The following is a 21,361-nucleotide window of genomic DNA, read 5'->3' as shown; positions in this document are numbered from 1 at the left end:
TGTTGGAAGAAAGCCTTCTAGCTTATCAGTGGAAGTGGTAAGCACTAAGTAGCCTATCTACCACAAGAGGAGTGGTTTCTGGCCCAGAAAATTGTAGTTTACTGGCTGTTTGGGCATTTTTTTCCATCTCTTACAACTTTCTGGTTTAAAATCCCACATTTGCGCTTGTTTCCTACCTTTCCTGTAACTAGTCTAGTCCAGATACAGGTTTGCTGTATCCAGAACTGTTTGTAAGCTTCTGAGCCCCCCAAGCCTTTCTTTGTCAGAGGGAAGCCTTCTAGCCTGTCAGTGGGAGTGGTAAGCACTAGGTAGCCTATCTATCACAAGAGGAGTGGTTCCTGGCCCAGAAAGTGTAGATTATTGGCCGTTTGGGCAGTTTTTCATCTCTTTCAACTTTCTGGTCTAAAAGCCCACATTTGTGCTTGTTTCCTGCCTTTCCTGTAACTAGTCTAGTCCAAATACAGATGTGCTGTATCCAGGACTGTTTCTAAGCTTCTGAGCAGTGCCAAAGTCTGCTCTTCAATTTTTCTCTTAGATCTACTAGTTCTCTTCTCTCCTGCACTTTTACTAGCTTATTAGTCTAGCACTTTACCAGACTTCTTGTAGCAATTATTGTAACACACAAAAGTGCTACCAGCACTAAACGTTCTACAAGGAAACAGCTCTAGTACTTATTATTAATGCCCATCCCACCAGGCATGTCTAAAGGGCAATTCCCTGTACATTCTCCTATTAACCTGGTGAACTTGGGCATCCTGAGGCAATGTAGCAACTGCCTCATGTACACCGACAGCCCTCTCCTCTTACCTCCCAACACTCAGACTTGTGAAAGATGTAATTATATATCCAAATTGGAAGCCACGCACTCTCTAGCCAAGACCGGAATAGTGGGTCAAGAGGAGAAGGTCAACACTTGCACCACACTACATGGGACACATAGCCCTCCAGAACACACACCAGCACTGCCTTCACACAAAAACACAAACCACACACCCACTTTCACACTGGCTCTCAATAAAATCTACCCAAACAGCAGAGACCTCCAAGGCAGAAATGCACTTCACTACCACAACACAACACTAATCACGAGACACATAAATCTCCTAAGCAGTGTACCACTCAACCAAAGTCCCTAAGGCAAAACAGCATGTCCAACACACTAGTCATAGATGACTCGATAGTGAGGAACACTGATGTCCCTCTCACTAGGTTGAATAAGGAGAAAGTAACAGTCAGCTGCCTGTCAGATGCCAGGATCTGCCACATAATGCATGCACTCAGGTCCCTCAACAACAGGTACAAACATGACTCTGTCATTGTACATGCGGGTGTGAATGACCTGAGATGTACCTCCCTGGACTACATGAAAAGGGAAATGAAGGAGCTCTCAGATTATGCAGCCCAGGCAGGTATGATTCTAGCCCGGAGCAGCAGCCTACCATCACCCAGAATGATACCACAGTACATGCAGAAAATGATTGATTTCAACAAATGGCTAAGTTTCTGGTGTCATTCTAAGGGGATCCAGTATCTGTCTGCCTGGGATGATATGATTGACAGACCTCGATGCTTTGCCAGAGATGGCCTGCATCTGTCACCCCTGGGCTTCCGGATACTGACCAAAACTCTTGACAACCCTATAGTGCCTTTTTTAGGTGGTATTCCAAAGACCAAATTACCACTGTAACAGCTACAAACAAATACAATCTGAGGGGCATGCCGCTCAATGCTGGAAGTCTAAATCTCAAAATGCACTTGCTCTAAGCACTCCTTAATATGAAGAACATCAACATTTTTTCTGTAACAGAGACCTGGTTCAAGGCAGCAGAAAGCACCCCTGCACTACCAGGCTATAACTCATTCCACACCTTTCGAGCCCATAACTTGGACCAAAACTCCAAAGGCAATGGCGTTTCCATATTCATAAAGGATGTGCACACCTCCAAACTGGTAGCCCAACATAACGCATCAGAAATACTTCAGGTGCAGCTAAAATTCGGTAAGACAGCGATTCAAGTCGCAACCTGCTATAGGTCCCCAACCATGTCCAAAGGCTCACAATCCACATTCCTAAGCACCCTGGAGAATATTAGGGTCCAACCTAACACACTCATACTGGGCGACTTCAACTACCCCTCCATTAACTGGAAAAACTACTCATGTATGAATACACTTGCCCAACATTTCCTGGAATTCATTAATTCCAATGCCCTGGAACAGCTTGTTCTTACTCCCACTAGAGGTAGCAACATCCTTGACCTGGTCATTACTAACAAGGGTGACTGTTGCTCTACATCAATAGTCAACTCCTCCCTGCTTAGATCTGACCACAAACTTATCACCTTGGAAATCCACATCCCTTCCACCCCCTCCCTCGCAAAGGTAACCACCATGAAAAAATTCTCCAAAGCTAACTTTGAGCTCCTAAAAACAGAGGTGGCTAACTTCACTGCACCCCTGCAAATGGAGAATAGTTGTATGATCACTGAATCATATACCAATGCATTGTATGAACACATACACAAATGCATGGATCTTGTCATACCCAATAGAATCAAGATGCTTTCCTCTAAAAAAGGAAGCCAATTTGGTGGTCCCTTGCCATAAACAAACTCTACAACAGAAGAAGGAAACTGATGTGGAATAAGGTGAAGTCCCAACACTGGAAAAACTCCCTTATCAGCCTCACAAAAAGGTTGAGATCCCTCATCAAATCCTCTAAAGCTAGCTATGAAAACAGAATTGCAGCAGATAGTAAAGACACCCACAAGGCCTTCTATAGTTATGTAAAGAATCTCCATGGCAATACCCAGATTTGTTCTGAGTCACTGCACAATGGTACCTCCTATACTGAGCCAACAGATATTGCCAATATACTGCCGACAGATTCAGTGCCAACTTTACCCCTCTCCCCATCCCCCAAAGGACCAATAACAATCCCAGTAGATTGCCAGGCACCGAGTATTACTGCTGCACAGGTTAAAACAGCACTATTCAAGGCCAATAATACAGCTTCTATGGGACCTGACAATATCCCTGGCTGTATTCTACATTAACTACAGAGTGAACTGGCATCTCACCTGTGTTCCCTGTTCAATCACAGCCTCACCTCAGGCTTTATCTCTACCAAATGGTGCACTGCTATAGTCATCCATCTCCACAAAGGAGGAGTGACTATAGACCCTGGGAACTATCGACCCATAGCCTGATGAGACTGATATGCAAAGCTATGGAATGCATCATCATGGACCTCATAAACTAGGATATAGGGAATCTCCAAACTCTGGATCCCACACTTTGTTTTTTATGAAGGGTAGATCATGCCTGCTCAACTTGGTCGACTTCTTTGAGTCAGTCTCCAGAACTGTGGATGAAGGCAAGGTGGTTCATACAGCCTACCTTGATCTGGCCAAGACCTTTGATACCATTCCCCACTCTGGAATCATAGAAAAGCTCACTAAGCTAGGCATTATCCCCTATATCACTAGGTGGGTTGCAAACTGGCTCACAGATAGAACCCACAGTGTGAAAGTAGCTGACTCCAAGTCAGACTGCTGACCAGTCATAAGTGGAGTCCCACAGGATTTGGTCCTGGGTTCTCTCCTGTTTGGTATCTACTTCTCTGAAGTCCAGGCCAACACAAAGGGACTCTGGCTGACAAAGTTTACAGACGATTGCAAGTTGGGAGCTATTATTAACTCCCCAAGTGATGTTGATATCTTACAGAAAGGCCTCATTGAGACCAACGACTGGTGTCAGAACAATGGCCTTAGGCTCAATGCCAAAAAATGTGTCGTCATCCCCTTTGGGAAAAACTTTGTTCCCATGCATTACTACATCAATGGTAGTCCACTGAACACAGAAGGCGTTATAAGAGATCTGTGAACACAGGTTGACAGCAACCTCTCTTTTGACCACCACATTGCCACTGTGGTTAGAAACTCCTTTTATGTGGCACATCTCATTGCTAAGGATTTTGCATCCAGGAAGAAAGAAGGTCATTGTCTCCCTTTACTCTTCCTTCATTAGGCCAGTCATCAAGTACAATGCCCCATTTGGCATGTACCTCACTAGACACCTGCAATAACTGGAGAGGCTACAAAAGTACCCCACAAAGAGGATCCTAGGCCTTAAACACTTGTCTTATATGTTCAGACTCAAAAAAACTCCAACTATTCTCTGTCTCATATCACCTACTTAGAGGCAATCTCTGCTTTACTTACAAAGCCATGTCTGTCCCAGCTCTGTTAGCAATGCTGCACCTAAAGAAATCCCAATCCCTCCACATCATACACACCAGAGACCTCAACCTCATTTCCACAATCAACAGAATGTGCTGGAGAGCCAGGGTCATAACCCAGAGACTGCCCATGCAATGGAATAGACTTTCCATGCATGTCAAACAGAGCACCTCACTGGCCCTCTTCAAGAGAAATCTTGATGAGTGGATGGGAAATAGAAAATTCACCCCGAGGATCACTCTAGTGGCTCTACTCAACAGAGGCACTGGGAACTAAGGTCGGGTGGCATGATGCCAGGGTAATCCTATGGGCTATGCTTGTAAAGGCTCCAGGGCCATTAGCCTAGTACACACCTATGAACCTATGAACTGCATACATATTTGCTGACCTTACTGGATCCAAAACATAGTGAAAGTATTAAAACATGAGGAGAACATCTGTAACACAGACATACAGTCAGGCACTGCCTCTGAAAGTCAAGTCTATCACAAATTATGCTGACTTTCACACAAGCACGCATATACTGACACAGCCCCTGATATGTCAGAGTTGTTGCAAGATATACACACACACACACACACACACACACACACACACACACACACACACACACACACTCACCACACATATATACACACATAAACACACTATAGACTTACTCATAGAAAATTAGAGCAATGACAATTCACCTACATCTCATCTTTGAGGTACTGGAGGAAACCTGAGCACATGCATAAACCCACATGTTACAGGGCGGGCATGCAGGCACCACACAGAAGAAGCCATAACTAAGAGCTCAACCAAAACTATGCGCTGTGAGATGACAGTGTACTCACAGTGCCACTGAATTAATTAAAAGTTATTTTCAAATACATCCTTCTCCTGCCAGACCTCCAAACATAACCAATTATTGTGTGCAGTATTAATGCTTGTAATGGAAAGTGAAAGAAATGGCCAACTTGCTGCTCTTAAATACAATGTGCCCCCTCATACACACATAAGCATAAGCTATAGCAATTAGCAAATATGTTGTTTGACATTACTCTTGTCAGAGCACATCACTAACTACTGTTTAGCAGTGATCAAACAGCAGCATAAATAAGTCACTTGCATCCATACCTGTCCTTTCTACCAATTAGTTTGCATTCACTTTACAGTGAATGTCTGGGACTTCACATTGTGTTAAAAATAAATACACATAAACCCACAATAACAAAGAAATTTAATTTTACTTTGCTGAGATTCATACTATTCATCTAAAATGAAATCAGTGGCTGTTTAAACTGAGCAAACAACATGAGGGTCAGTTAGTTCTATACAGACATCTCTCATCCCCACTTATAGGTTCATAGGTTCATAGGTAGGTACTAGGCTATTGGCCCTAGGGCCTATACAAGCCTAGCCAAAAAGGTACCCTGGCTTTCCCACCCAAGAAAATTACAGTTATAACAACTTCTGTGTGATCTTTGCATCTCTTATTGTGATAAACAAAAACCTGCATGCAATGATTTCAACAGTTTTCCATGCATTAAAGTATTCCAAGATGCTTGACACAAATCACACTAATTCTATAAAGTCAGAATAATAAGCAAACAGCAGTTAGTTATTTTGCTTCACAGGCAGCCCTAGCAAGTATAGCTAATTTGTCTGTGTATATCTCAAATGCCTGTCTCTTATTTAAAAATGCTCTTTCAGTTTCATTGTGAAAGAATCTGGGACAAATTCAAAAATGTTGTGGAAATGAAGCTACAAAATCAGAGACATATTTGAAATAATGCTTTTACATACTTTAGAGTTGACAGAATAAATCAGTTTGCATAGCACTATTAGAAACACAGATCTCTGTCAATATTTAATGAATGAAACCATCTTTGATTGACCAGAAAAATCACAATTGTATGATGAATAAACCAAACATATGACACAGACTCATAGAATGTCATAATTCTCAACTAATTTACTTAAGAATCAGAGACAAAATCAATAAAGGGGAGGCCAAAAATCAGAGATGATTTTAAATTTAACTCTTATTTACTTAAAACAGTAATAGAATGACAGACTTTGCATCAAAGTACATTTTCTTAGCAATAAGTAGTCTAAAACTCTACTCTGTAGCATTATTGACTGATTGTAATCTTAAGCGATGTACCAGAAAGGGCAAATCAAAAATGTGAAGCAATAGCAGTGATGTTCTTTAAAATCAGAGACAATTTATAGGAGGAAATTAGGGACTGCTGAGAGGTACTCCATCTGTCTTGTAGATTAATTTACCATTCCATGTATCTGGTTGCATGCCAGGATAAAAAAGAAAAAAAAAAACTAATTCACATTCTCACAATCTCCTGCTGCTGTTACCCTTTACAGCGCCTACTGCTCTGTACTGTTTCAATATCCACAGACTTTCTATTCCTACTTCATCTAGGGGTAGTTTCTGACCTTTAGTTATTTATTTATTTGTTTATCCTAAGTTAAAAATAGTTGCAAGTCTTTACTTAGACAAATAAATATATAAAGGCAGAAAAGTGCCCCCGGTTAAATAGAATCTTAAATGGCCACCTAGTTTGACTATGTGTGTGGCCAACCATACCTCAACCACCACAGTAACAAATTGGATGAGGTAACATAGATTCATTTATTCAGTCATTCTTTTCTCTAAAATACATCCCACATCAGTATTGTTTTCAGTCAATAAAGCATGACTTGGATGTCTAGTGACTCATTTCACAGTATACATCATCTCTTTCTCTATCCATATCTACACTTAATGTGCTCATCAGGAAAAAGCACTTTCAGTAACATAAACTTTAATAATACTAAATAAAAATAAACTAAGCGACAGGCTCTTTCTATGTTCTGGACATCACTCGTCCTTTACTCATGCCTTTGTGTTTGCAGATAGCTTCTGCTCTGCACATTTTGTTGCTATGGAAACAATTTACTGTGAAATTCTTATACTTGAACTGGAATGTTAATAACATTTAAATCAATTCTCTCCACAGAGCTACATAAAAAATAATATTTGTAATGCTTAATCAGCTATGTACAGTTTTATTTAGCTTTCTCTTAAACATAACAAACACCAAAGGAAGACAGGAAAACCCCCTGGGTCTATAGTACCCTTCCAGTTATTCTTCACGTGCAAGATTAATACTTAAAATATTCTAGTTAAAGCTCAAATGTATACATTTTTACTTTTGTACCATATTTTCATGAGCTGTTATTTGTATTACTCTTTTATGTTATTGTTCACAGGGGTGGTTAAAATGTCACCATGTTCTCGTTATAATACAAATGTATTTTTTTCATAAGCGCATCCTCCAGTCAATCGCATAACTTATATGTGCCATATTCCCCTAGTCTAATATTTCCCTATCTTTTAAACTCCACCATGTATTATAATAGATATACTAGTCAGTAAATGAACTATTTTTTAAATGCAGACATTAGATGAATGTACAATGGCATAGTTATGGATGATCACTGTACTGGTAGTTGAGTGACTTAGTGGAAGGATTTAATGTTTTGGAGAGTTTCACTGCTTTGTATTGTATTGCGTGAGCTGGTGGCATACTTTTTGAGTTTTTCCCACTTTTTTCTACCATGGCATAACTTTGAAGATGGTGTAGCGTATATAACTGCAGGAAGTATTGGGGGCTTGCCTCTGCCCAACATCAGGGGTTCAGAGGAGCAAAAAAAGATTTTAGTTTAACAGCTCACCATTTTTGACATTTCATTTTTGGTAAACGGTGAGCTGAAAAACAAATTGTCACTGGCTGAAAGGTAATCCATGTACAATCCAGTCTCTGTCCATGATTTTTCTATTATTCGTTATTTATTTATTTGTAGTTGTTTACCAGACAAAAAAAAAAACATTCTGAGGAAAACTCCTCAAAAACACAAAACAGTAACACTTGCAATGAAATGCAGAAATATAAGATAACATAAAAAAGAAAATAGAGAATTACAGAAAATGCAAAATACATAGTTTAAGAAAAGTAAAATCAACACAACTAGATCTATAATATGTATATAGTGAAGTAAGTGCAGCAAAGTTTACACATATAAATAAAATTTGTAAAATATGCACTAAGAGTTGTACTGAGACATATGAGACAAGCTTTTAAAAGGCAAAATATGGGCATGATACAGTCTATGTTCATATTTTTGATAAAGAAGGCTATGTCTTTTCTATGTCAGCTAACAGCAGAGAGGAGGTTCTTATATAATTGCTGGTAATAATGAATAGTTTGTGGCATCATGTAGCTAACACATTTCAGAAGAGGCAGTGAAGTACAGGGTAAAAGAAGAATGAATGGGAATGGTGCCCTTTATTAGGAGAAGAGGAGAAGAAAGTGCATGAGGTCAGGAAGTGGGGGTGAAGTTGGTGCATAAGAAAGATACAGAGAGATGGAAAGAAAAATTAGACGTGGGTAGGAGAGTATTAATAGAAGCAAGCCAAAAAATTAGCAATGACAGAAATTGAGGAGCTAAACTTAGTATTCACAAACATAGCTTTCTACATCATCTAAACTGTAATAAACATAGCATTCTAGATAATTTATTGCTATAATCATAGGATCATGGAAAGTTAATAGACTATTGGCCCCGAGGCCCTTATAAGCCTAGCCAAGAGTTTAGCCATTGTTTAGACAAGTCAGCACCTAAAGCTCCTGTCCAGTAGGGACACAGGTGGAATCCCAGGGGTGTATTTTCTGTTTCCCATCCAGCTATCCAGGTTGCACTTAAAAAGGGATAATGAGGTACTCTGCTTGACGTGGAGAAGGAGTCTATTCCACAGATGGGAGAGTCTCTGAGACATAAATCTGCCCTGCCAACAAGTCCTATTGATGCCACAGACCAGGTTGAGGTTGCACGTATGGGTTACTTGTATGGAGCTTGACTTGTGGATATGCAGCAATCCCATCAAAGTGGGGTCTGAGATTGCTTTGTATGCCAGACAGAGGTCACTTCTGAGGAGTCTGTATGAAAGTGAGTAGAGGGACAAGGCTTTTATTTATTTATTTATTTACATTTGTTTACTGGGAAATTCCAACTGGACGCAGGTCCTTTTTCAGTGGATGCCCAGGGATAAAAGCTCCACATCATGTACATGATAGAGATACAACGTCTTTTAGCCTATCTGTGTAGGGTAGATGTTTGAGGTCCTGGATTCTCCTGGTGAAGAACCTTTGTGGTCTCTCCAGCTGCTGCATGTGCTTTGTGAGGTACATGCCAAAGATGGCATTGTACTCAATAACTGGCCTTATAAAGGAAGAATACAGAGATGTTATGGCCTCCTTGTTCCTGGATGAGATTATGAGGCAGGCCATGTAGAAAGCTTTCTGTACAATGGAAGAAACATGGTGGTCAAAAGTCGGGTTGCTATCAACCTGGGTGCCCAAATCCCTCATGACTGATTATGTGCTTAGGACATTGTTATTAATGTGATAATATATAATGACATCACTCTCCCTGAAGGGGATGATGATGCATTTTTTGGCATTCAGACTGAGGCCATGTTTCTGGCACCAGTCATTTGTTTGAGTGAGACCCTCTTGGAGGACATCCACATCACTTGGGAAATTGATGACTGCACCCAGCTTGCAGTCATCTGCAAACTTGGTCAGCCATAGTCCAGTGGCTTTGGCTTGCACCTCAGAGAAGTATATCCCGAATAACAGAGGCCCAAAGACCGATCCCTGGGGTACGCTTCTCATTACGGGTCTACTGCTTGAGGTGGCTTCCCCTATTTTGACTAGGTGGGTTCTATCAGTGAGCCAGTTTGCTATCCATCTGGCAACATATGGATTGATGCCTAGTTGAGTTTATCTATTATGCCCAAGTGGGAAATAGTGACAAAAGGCTTTGGCCCGGTCAGGATAGGTAGTGTACACCGTCATCCCCTTGTTCATGGCTTTGGTGACTTTCTCAAAGAAGTCAACCAGATTTAACAGACATGACCTCCTCTTGACAAAGCCAAACTGCATGGAGTCAAGTGTTTGTAGGTTGCCAATGTCCCTGTTAATGAGGTCCATGATAATTCATTCCATGGTCTTGCAGATCAGGCTAGTTAGGCTGATGGGCCTATAATTTCCCAGATTGGTGGACGCTCCACCTTTGTGTAAAGGGATGACAATGGCTGTTATCCACTCAGCTGAGACAAAGCCGGTACTCAGGCTCTGGTTGTATAGAGTGCCTAATGGTACTGCAAGTTCATGCCTGAGTTCATTAGGATGCAGCCTGGGATGTTATCGGGTCTCATGGAGGCTGTATTTTTTGCCTTTGAGAGGGCAGTGATGACCTGTTCCCTAAAGATAAGGGTAGGGGGGCTGGTACTGGGAATGTCCTGATTTACTGATGGGGGGATAGAGGGGTGAAGTTTTCACTGAATCATCAGCCAGTAGGTTGGCTATATCTATAGTATCTGTGTATGTGGTGTCCTTGACCACCAGTTCTGAACAGATCTGGGTGCTTCCTTTGAGATTGTGGACATATGTGAAAAAGCCCTTATGATTGCCTCTAGTAGATGTGGCCAGTTTGGACTCAAAGTTGGCTTTAGAAGATTTCACTAGTGCTCTTATTTGCTTGCTCAGGGTAACGAGAGATTGCTTCCAATTGAGGACCTTCTTGGTCTTGGACAGCATTTTTTCCCTTTTGTTATATAGTTTATTTATCACAGATGTCCACCAGACAAGTTTACTCTTCCTTGTGGAGGATGATTTTGTCCTGTCAGGTATTCCTGGTATTCCTGATTCCATGCATCTTTATAAATGCCCGTATAGTACTTTGGTATAGATTTGGACATTGGTGCTAGTTCCTGCAGAGGGGGATGGGCCTGTGAAGCTGTTTATACCATCCCTCGGGAGGTTGTAATCAGCTTTGGAGAAGTTTTTTGTTTGACCCTAGCTAGAGGGAGGTCAGGGGAAATGGTGACTTCAAAAGTGACCTCTTTATGGTCCGATCTTACCAGGGAGGATGATACTATAGGGATGCTGCAGTGGTTACTCATGTTGTTCAATACCAAGTCCAAGATATTATCACCTCTTGTGGGGGTATTGACTAGCTGTTCCAAGGCATTCGCATTTATAAAATTGAGGAATCTCTGGGCATTTGTGTTCTGGCATGAGTAGTTTTTCCAGTCTATGGTTGGGTAGTTAAAGTCGCCCAGGATCAGGGTAAAGGGTTGAATCTTGATAGATTCAAAGAGGTCCAGATAAATGGAGTGGGCATCTTGAGTCAAATTTGGGGTTCTGTAGCTAGCTATGATTTGAATAGGCATCTTGTCAATGGTTAAATGCACCTGGAGTGTCTCCTGTGCATCATAATGTTTGACCAGCCTGGAGGTGCATGTGTGTTTAATATATATTGAAACTCTACCTCCTTTGGCTTTGCTGCCCACAGTTTGGGATCTGAATGTGTGTTAGGATGAGTAACCAGGTAAGGATGGGCTGCTCTCCACAGCTTTGAACCAGGACTCTGTGACTGCACAAATGCACTGCACAAATCTTCCACATTTAAGAATGCTTGGAATGAGTGCAGTGTCATGTTTAGACTCCTAACCATAGGTCTCAACCTCTTAAGAGGCCAATGTGGATCACAGACCCTGGCAATGTGTGACAAGCAGTCAAAATGTGGAACATCCTATTTTTGCACTGCACAAAAACCCACCAGTTCCATTGGACCCCGTTGAAGTGGGCTTTCTGCAAGAAGTGTTAAGCTAGTGAATGTATTCATTTGAGTATATTGAGTATGCCTATCTACACCATTGAATATCAGGCACTGGATAAAACAGCAGCAATGCATCTACTGCAACCAATGAACTTACTATGTGCTGTCCCCTATATTCATTAAACTGGAGCCAACTTACCTAGACCATTTTAAAACCATCCTTTACACTCATATCCCTTATAGGAACCAGGCTGATCAGGAAACAAAGGAAGTCTTAAACAACAAAATTGGGGACAAAGGTTCCAAATTAGGGACATATTTTAAATATTGCTCTTAAAAACTTAAGAAAGTTGCTAGAGTAACAGGGCTTGTTTTAAGTTATTGCATCCAAGTGATACCTCCAGGTGCATATGCAGTTAACTCCTACTGACACCTCTAGGTGTCAAATATTGCTTGTTCATATTTGCATCAATAATTACAAAACCATGTTATGTACAAGTTTTTAAAAGATTTCATCTTAAAGTTTACACAATGGCAAACTCAACTGCATTATTATTTGACCTCTGTCTAGTGCAGGTAAAGGTATATTAACTGTTGTTTTTATGATTAATTTATATAAATATAATGTTCACATTTTTCTAAATATCTCAACAACCAAGTAACACAGATAGAACTCCTTAGCTTCTTATGAAAGCTCTCAGTGAAATGAATAAAATGCTGCTGACAGTATGTGTGTAACTTGAGTGGTTGCGATATTGTAAGTTGTTTACAAAATATTACAAATATAATAGTTACTGTGTTTACTGTGACTTAAAAATCCAGTTAAAGATCTGGAACCTAAAAAATATTACTACTATAAAAATAATTTGTGCTGAAAGGTTTGCCATTTATACTTCTTTCATAACCCCTATGGTTCCAGAGATATGAACATTTGTTTGAAATGCGAGGACATAATTTGATTCTGTCAAAAGGCTTAGGTCCACTGGAGGTTAAAGTGCAAACTTCAAGAGCTCTACTGGAGTGAATGAGTTAGCATACATTTTCTGAAGGATTTGAAGTCTGAAACTCAAATGTATGTCATTATTTAGTGACTTCAATCCTCAGATCATCCCATAGCTCTCAACCTCCTAGCATGTAAAATCTGGACAAAGCCAAACATAATGGTAATACAAGGCTCAAAAAATATGGACAATTTTTAAATACTTCTCTTATAAAAATATCCAGAGAATTACAAATTTTATGAGTAATAGACCAAAAATATGACACAGAAATCTGGACATTCTGCAAAAGTCTGGACACTTGAGAGGTTTGTCATCCCAGTGATTTACCAGAACCACAAATTTTATGAGGAACAGACTAAAAATATAAGCCAAAAATCTGGACATTCTGCAAAAATCTGGGCAGTTGCGAGGTATGCCTTCTAGCACCAGGAGAACACACTATTGCTAATAGATCTGGGTGGAACAAACCCTTGAAATGATAAGAGTGAGCTATGCCAAAAAGTCAGACACTTAGTAATGCATACAAAACAAAATAAGTCTAGACTGTGCAATATTCAGAGAAAACAATTAGTCTGTGGTACAGACACTATGTTGGTTTAGAAAAGCACAAAGCTGCATGATGTCCAAAAGCCTTATTACTAGGGCTGGAAATACAGAATGTTAGCCTTTTGCCAGAAGAGGGAATTAAATCCATTACCATAAGTAGCTAAGAGAACTTCCAAAGTTCTCTTAATGTAATGGATGATAATCCACTCCGCTAAGTCTTGAGAACACTTCTCTTTGATGGTGACATTTAGAGTGAGGTTTCTTTTTGTTCTTAAACTTCCAGCAATGTGAGTGTGCCAGTGCAGTCAGCATTGCCATACTGTATTCTTGAAGAAGTAACTTACTTGACTAAATAATATACTGTGATACCAATTGGCTATAACTGCAATATACAAGCCAGTCAAAATTCACAAAGCAGAGCCACAGCTGTTCAATGTGGAACAGCGGAACAGTGACCTAAACCAACCCCAAATGCTAAGTGTTCCACATAATCCAGAGCACATGGCTGCTCAGCTCCTAACATTCAGCAGCATGACCTTAATTTGCATTTTGTTGAAATTTTTATGTTGGTAGTATCAACCTCATGACTTTTCTTAAAAAAGGCACTATGAGGAAGGCAAAAGCCTTTGCCAGAAGCCTGAAGCCCAAATGAGACAGATTTAGGCCACCTCTAGCAAAGCATCATGGTCTGTCGATCATATCTTCCCAGGCTGTCAGATACTGGATCCCCTTGGAATGACACCAGAAACTAAGCCAATTGTTAAAGTAATAAGCATCTGTTTTTGTTGTCTCTAATAAAAAACACTAAATGAGTGTACATACACCAGTGGGGGGTATTTTTTTCTTTCCAACAATAGAGGTACTATTTTCAAATTGGTTGCCTTCCATAGATAGTCTATGATCATCTTATCAGCTGTGTGCTCCTCAAAGTGAGTCTATGTGTGTGAAAATAGGTAATGTAACTAAACCTATTCATTAGCAAAGTGTATAAGAGCTATGACATTCATTAGCAAAGTTTACAAGAGCAAAGGAAACTGTAGCAACTCATTTTTGAGGCAATATATTGTGGAAAAGAGAAAGTGTGGCTGACTAGCAGAATTGCAGTGCATGTAGCTGTGGCTGAAATGCAGAATAATTTTGTAGGATTGTAGAGATGTGATGGTAAAATGCCAGAACTTACTAGATTTATAATAACGTGTTCTAATTGCAGAGTTGTATTACAGGTGTTGGACACTTTTATTGAGCTAATTAGATATTAAGATGTCATTATTTGTTAAGTGAGTGCATAGAGTACTCTGTCAGAGATTTTAAATATTTATTCTGTGTTATGGATGTGTAAATATATTTGTAGGTAAAATACACTCATAGAAAGTACTCTGTCAGAGATTTTAAATATTTATTCAGTGCAATGGATGTATAGATATATTTGTAGGTAACATACACTCATAGAAAGCTAATCTGGCAACTCTACAAGCAGCACTGGTAAAGGTAGTAGATAAATATAGCACTTTTTCCCCAAATTAATGTTTCTGGCAATTGTCAGTAAACACCGAAGGCAGTTTAGTAGGTGTGGTGGGCTATGCAGATAGCCATTATTCTCCATGTGATTTTTAACAATATCCTTCACTTGCAACAGTCTGTATTAAACATAGCAATTACAATATTTCTTCTGTATATTATTTGTTTGTTTATCATTTTGTAGACTCTCTCTCAAAAAAGCATTCTACTTATCATTATTCACACTACAATCTGAAAATCATATACAAAACTACTGTGAGAGCACAGAATTATATCAGCCATTCTATTAACAGCTTTTTTGCAAACACAAACTGCCAATGTATGTAAAACAGCAGTACAGTTTTAATTATTACATGTGTAATCCAGGAGCTGAAATAACTGATCAGGTGTCACATAAAGTCCTCCAAAGCCAATTATATTCAGGCTTATTAATGAACTTGGTGTATAAAATAGTTTGCTTGAAAATAGTGCAATAATGCCTAGAAATGTTTAAAATGAAATGCCAAAATTAATAAATTAAAAACAAAAAGATATACAACTATGTGGTAACCAAAATAGTGCCTGACACAAAAGAACAGACAGTAGCCACAATCTGCATAAACAATGTGGCTTTAGACATGGGAGCACCGTAATGCTAAAAACCAAATCAGTAAATCCTGTGGAGGCAAAGATCATTTCACTGCAGTGAGTCTAAAATGAAAAAGAGTACCACAGTGATAAGTTAGTCTTGTTGAAACTAAAGAACAGTAAAAAAACTTTAAATGTTTATAAACACAATTGCACATTTAATGTGGAGATAATATGTTCAGTAATTTTCAGAGTGACTATTTGCAAATTATTTAAGTCTATGTGAAAAGGTGAACTTTAAGACTGAAAAGCTATGGATCAGGGGAAAATAGATACATTTAAACATGACACTAACATAAACTTTAATATTACAGCTAAATCTACTTATAAAATACTCTATACCATATGCTCTCTACCCTATACTCTAAGGCTAACTTCCTACTATTAAGTGATAACCTGGGAAAATTTCAATCCCCCATAAACCCTGAGAACACTGCTGCCTGTGCAGAACTGTTCACAGAAACCCTATACAAGCATGCTAATAGCTGCATAGAGACAGCTGTACAAACCAGGAAGAAATACAGAATTAACTCAAAATACAAACCACCCTTGTGGAATCACAAAATCAATAGGCTGTATAACAGAAGGAAGAAAATAATGGCAAACATTAGGGGGTGTAGCATCCAAAAGGATAAAAGCACTCTCATCAAACCAAATAACTCAGAGAACAAAAAAACTCTACCAAAACCAAATTTGGGTGTTTGTGCCAAGGATGACCACAAACCATTCTTTAGCTATGTCTGCAATCTCAAATGCAACAAAGAATCATGTGCAGAGCTCATTGTTAATGGAGTGAATTATACTAAGCCAGAAGAAATAGCAAACCTACTGACCAACAAATTCAGTTTCAACTTTACCCCTCTCTCCCCTTAACCTTCCCTCAGGAAATACAATCAAAATCCTCCTGATATCACTAGAGAACAAATCCATAATGCTATCTCTAAGGCCAGAAACACTACATCAATGGCCCCAGATAATATCCTAGGATGCCTTCTAAATAACATGAAACATGACCTATCAGGCCCTCTATCATTGCTGTTTAACTGTAGTCGCAAAACAGGTATGTGCTTCATGAGTGGAGAACAGCAACAGTCATCTCTCTGAATAAAGGTGGCCATCTGCTGACCTTGGAAACTACAAACCCATAAGTCTCACTAGTCTCATATGCAAAAACCATGTAAAGAATTATCATGGAAATTATCAATAATGATATAGGAAACCTCCAGACACTAGAACCAACCCAATTTGGTTTTATCAAGGGCAGGTCATGCCTACTCAACCAGGTGGACTTCTTTGAGAAAGTTAGCAAAGCAATGCATGAGGACAAAATGGTTCACACTGTCTACCTTGACCTGGCCAAGGCATTTGATACAGTACCCTACTTGGCTATTGTTGACAAACTCAGGAGATTAGATACAAACCCTTATGTTACCCAGTAGATAGCCAGCTGGCTCACAGACAGGACGCAGGAAGTTAGAACTGTGGAGTCCACCTCTACAAAGAAGCCAGTCACAAGCAGTCCCTCAGGGATCAGTCCTGGAACTGCTCCCTTTTGGTATTTACTTCTTTGAAGTTAAGGTCAATGTCAATGGCCTCTGGCTGACTAAATTTGCAAGATGAGTGCAAATTAAGAGGTGTCATTGAATACCCCTGGCACAAATGTCCTCCAGGAAGGGCTGACACAGACAAATAACTGCTGACAGAACCATGAACTAAAACGAAATGCCAAGAAATGCATAATAGTATCTTTCATGAAGTCATCCACTCCTGGTCACTATCATATTAACAACACATCCCTAATTGTTTACCCAGTAGTCAGGGACTTGGGGACACACATAGACAATCATCTAGTCTTTGACCATCATGTGTCTACAATAGTGAGAAAAGCATTCTGCGTTGTGCAACTTATAAACAAATGTATGCCATAATCCAAGTCCAAGGAAGTCATTGTTATACTGTAGTCAGCATTCATCATACCCATCATTTAGTACAATGCCCCCCTTTGGTTCATACGCTCATATGTTCATAGGTTGGCACTACGCTATCAGCCCTAGGGCCTATACTAGCCCAGCCATAACAATTCCCTGGATATTTCTTCCCACAATATTTACTTCCCTGGACCCCTGTCTAGCAGGGTGACTGATGTGATTCCCCGGGGTGAATTTCCTATCTCCCATCCAATCGTCAAGGTTTCTTTTGAAGAGGGCCAAGGAAGTGCTCTGCTTAACATGTATGGGCAGTCTATTCCAGAGTATGGGGAGTCTCTGGGTCAGGAACCTATCCCTCCAGCATGTTTTGTTCATTGTGATGACAAGGTTTAGATCTCTGGAGAATGTGGCTCTGAGGGATTTGGATTTCTTTAAGTGGAGCACGTCCAACAGCTCAGGGTTTGACACGGCCTTGTATGTTAAGCAGAGATTGCTACTGAGTAGACGATATGCCACAGAGTACAGCTGGAGTTTTTTTAGATGGTCAGCATAGTTCTGTCAGCAAGTCTGGGTTCTGTTAGTAAGCCAGCTGGCAACCCATCGAGTGATGTAGGGATTTATGCCCAGCTTAGTACATTTATCTATAGGCCTGTAATTCTTTTAGTGAGGTATTTCTGTGGCCTTTCCAGCTGTTGCAGATGTCTTGTGAGGTACATACCAAACGGGCATTGTACTCTATAATGGGTCAGTACAGTGGGACAATGACCTCCTTTTTTCTGGATGAAAAGCCTTAGTGATGAGGTGTGAAACATAGAAGGATTTTCTGACTGTTGTGGTGATGTGGTTATTGAAGTTGAGACCACTGTCCACCTGTGTCCCTAAGTCTTTCATGGCACTTTTGGTGTTTTGTGTACTGCCACCTATGTGGTAATTCATGGGTACATGTTTTTTCCCAAAGGGGATAACTATACATTTCTTGGCATTAAGCTTGAGCCCATGGCTCTGGCACCAAGCATCTGTTTTTGTAAGGCTTTTTTGTAAAATATCCACATAATTTGGGGATTCAATAATGGCTCCCAGTTTTCAGTCATCTGTGAACTTTGTTAGCCAGAGTCCCTTAGTGTTGGCCTGTACTTCAGAGAAGTAGATGCCAAACAAGAGCGGTCCTAGGACTGAACCCTGAGGTACTCCAGTTGTCACTTGTCTGGAGCTGGATTTGGAGTCTGCTACTTTTACAGTCTGGGTTCTGTCAGTAAGCCAGTTGGCAACCCATTGAGTGATGTAGGGATTTATGCCCAGCTTAGTAAGTTTATCTATGATTCCAGAGTAGGGGATGGTGTCAAAGGCCTTGGCAAGGTCCAGATAGGCTGTTTGGACCACCTTACCCTCATTCACAGCTCTGGAGACTGATTCGAAGAAGTCAATGAGGTTCAGAAGACAAGATCAGCCCTTCACAAACTAAAATTGGGTAGGGTCCAGCGTTTGAAGGTTGTCAATGTCTTTGTTTATAAGTTCCATGCCCTTGCAGATCAGGCACAACTCATACCATACATTTCGGCCACAAAACCTGGACCGAAATACAAAAGGCGGGGGAGTATGCATATTCATCAAGGATACCCACACCTCCAGGTTAGTGGCACAGCATGATGCTTCAGAGATCATCCACGTGCAACTAACAATGGGCAAAACTGCTATTCAAATTATAGCTTGCTACAGATCACCCACCATGTCCCAGGACCCTCACTCCGCATTCCTGGAAACACTGGGAAACATAAAGGTCCTACCAAACACCCTGATATTGGGTGATTTCGATTACCCAAACATTAACTGGGAGAACTACTCAAGTACAAACTCCCTTGCCCAACATTTCCTAGAATCTGTAAACTCAAACACCCTGGATCAACTAGGCATCACCTCCACCAGAGGTGACAACATATTGGACCTGGTCATCACTAACATGGGCGACCTGTGTTCCACACCAGAGGTCACCCACTCGCCAGTTAGGTCTGACCATAAATTAATCGCTCTGGATATCCACATTCCTTCACCACCCCCAGCCAAAGAAACCACCATGAAAAACTTTTCAAAAGCAAACTTCACGTTACTTAAGACCGAGGTGGGAAGTTTCAAAGCCTCCATGCTAAAGGATAACACTGTCCAAACTGCAAAATCCTTTACTAATGCACTCTACAGGCACCTACAAGAATGTATGAAGCATGCTATCCCAAACAAAACCAAGACTCACTCCTCAAAGAAAAGGAAACCAGTCTAGTGGACCCCTGCCATAAACAAGCTATAAAATAGAAGGAGAAAACTAGTACAGAAAAGCGTAAAATCCCAAGAAGAGAAGACATCCCTGATCAGTATCAGCAAGAAACTACATTCCCTCATAAAATCATCCAAGGCTAGCTTTGAAAGAAAAATTGCCATGGACTCCAAAGATAACCACAAGGCATTCTTTAGCTATGTCAAGAATCTAAGTGGCAATTCTCAGATCTGCTCAGAGTTAGTGCAGAATGGCACAAAATACACTGAACCGACTGATATAGCCAACATCCTGGCAGACAGGTTCAGTGCAAACTTCACCCCCTCTCACCTCCAAAAGGGCCCATAACTATACCAGAAGAATGTAGTGCCCCTGAAATCACAGACACTCAGGTTAAAACAGCCCTCTCCATAGCCAAAAACACAGCATCAATGGGACCAGACTGTGTCCCAGGCTACGTTCTACATGAGCTCATAGATGAACTAACCCCTCACCTAAACACACTGTTTAAACTCAGCCTCTCCACAGTCTACATGCCCACAGAGTGGTGCACAGCAATGGTTATTCTGCTCCACAAAGGTGGAGCCACAACAGACCCTGGGAATGATCGCCCTATAAGCCTGACTAGCTTGGTCTGCAAAGCTATGGAGTGCATTATCATGGATCTCATTAACAGAGACATTGGGAACCTCCAAACACTGGACCCTACCCAGTTTGGCTTTGTCAAGGGCAGATCATGCCTCCTAAACCTGGTGGACTTCTTTGAGACAGTTACCAAGGCTAGATGAGGGAAAATGGTCCACACAGCCTACCTAGACCTCGCAAAGGCCTTTGACACCATTCCCCACTGAGGTATTATAGACATGCTCACCAGCCTGAACATAAACCCCTACATCATGAGATGGGCTGTCAAATGGTTCACAGACAGAACCCACATGGTAAGAGTTGTGGGAGCTAGGTCTCACTCTAAAGTGGTTACAAGTGGCATTCCCCAGGGCTCAGTCCTAGGACCCCCTCCTGTTCGGAATATTCTTCTCAGAGGTACAGGCAAGCAGAGGAGGACTATGGCTGACCAGGTTCGCAGATGACTGCAAACTAGGGGCTATAATTGACTCTCCGGCTGACACAGACATCCTCCAAAAGGGTTTCACTGAGACAGATACCTGGTGTCAAAACCATGGCCTCAAGCTAAATGCCAAAAAGTGCATAGTCATCCTCTTTCGAAAAAACAAAGTACCCACAAACTACCACATAAGTGGTAGCCCCCTAAATACGGAAGACATAATAAGGGATCTGGGGACCCAAGTAGATAGAAACCTCTCCTTTGATAATCACATCACCAAAGTGGTTAGAAAATCCTTCTATGTGGCCCACCTAATCACAAAAGGGTTTGCATCCAGATCAAAAGAGGTCATTGGGCCCCTCTATGCATCACTCATCAGACCCATCATAGAGTACAATGCCCCGTTTGGGATGTACCTTACAAAACACCTGCAACAACTGGAAAGACCACAGAAGTACCTCACCAAGAGGATCACTGGCCTCAAGCAGATGCCCTATGCAGCT

Source organism: Protopterus annectens, chromosome 13.part0 (genome assembly GCF_019279795.1).
Source record: "Protopterus annectens isolate FY-2018-M chromosome 13.part0, PAN1.0, whole genome shotgun sequence".
Lineage (NCBI taxonomy): Eukaryota > Metazoa > Chordata > Ceratodontiformes > Protopteridae > Protopterus > Protopterus annectens.
The sequence above is the reverse complement of the archived record's forward strand: the minus strand, read 5'-3'. Positions refer to the sequence as shown.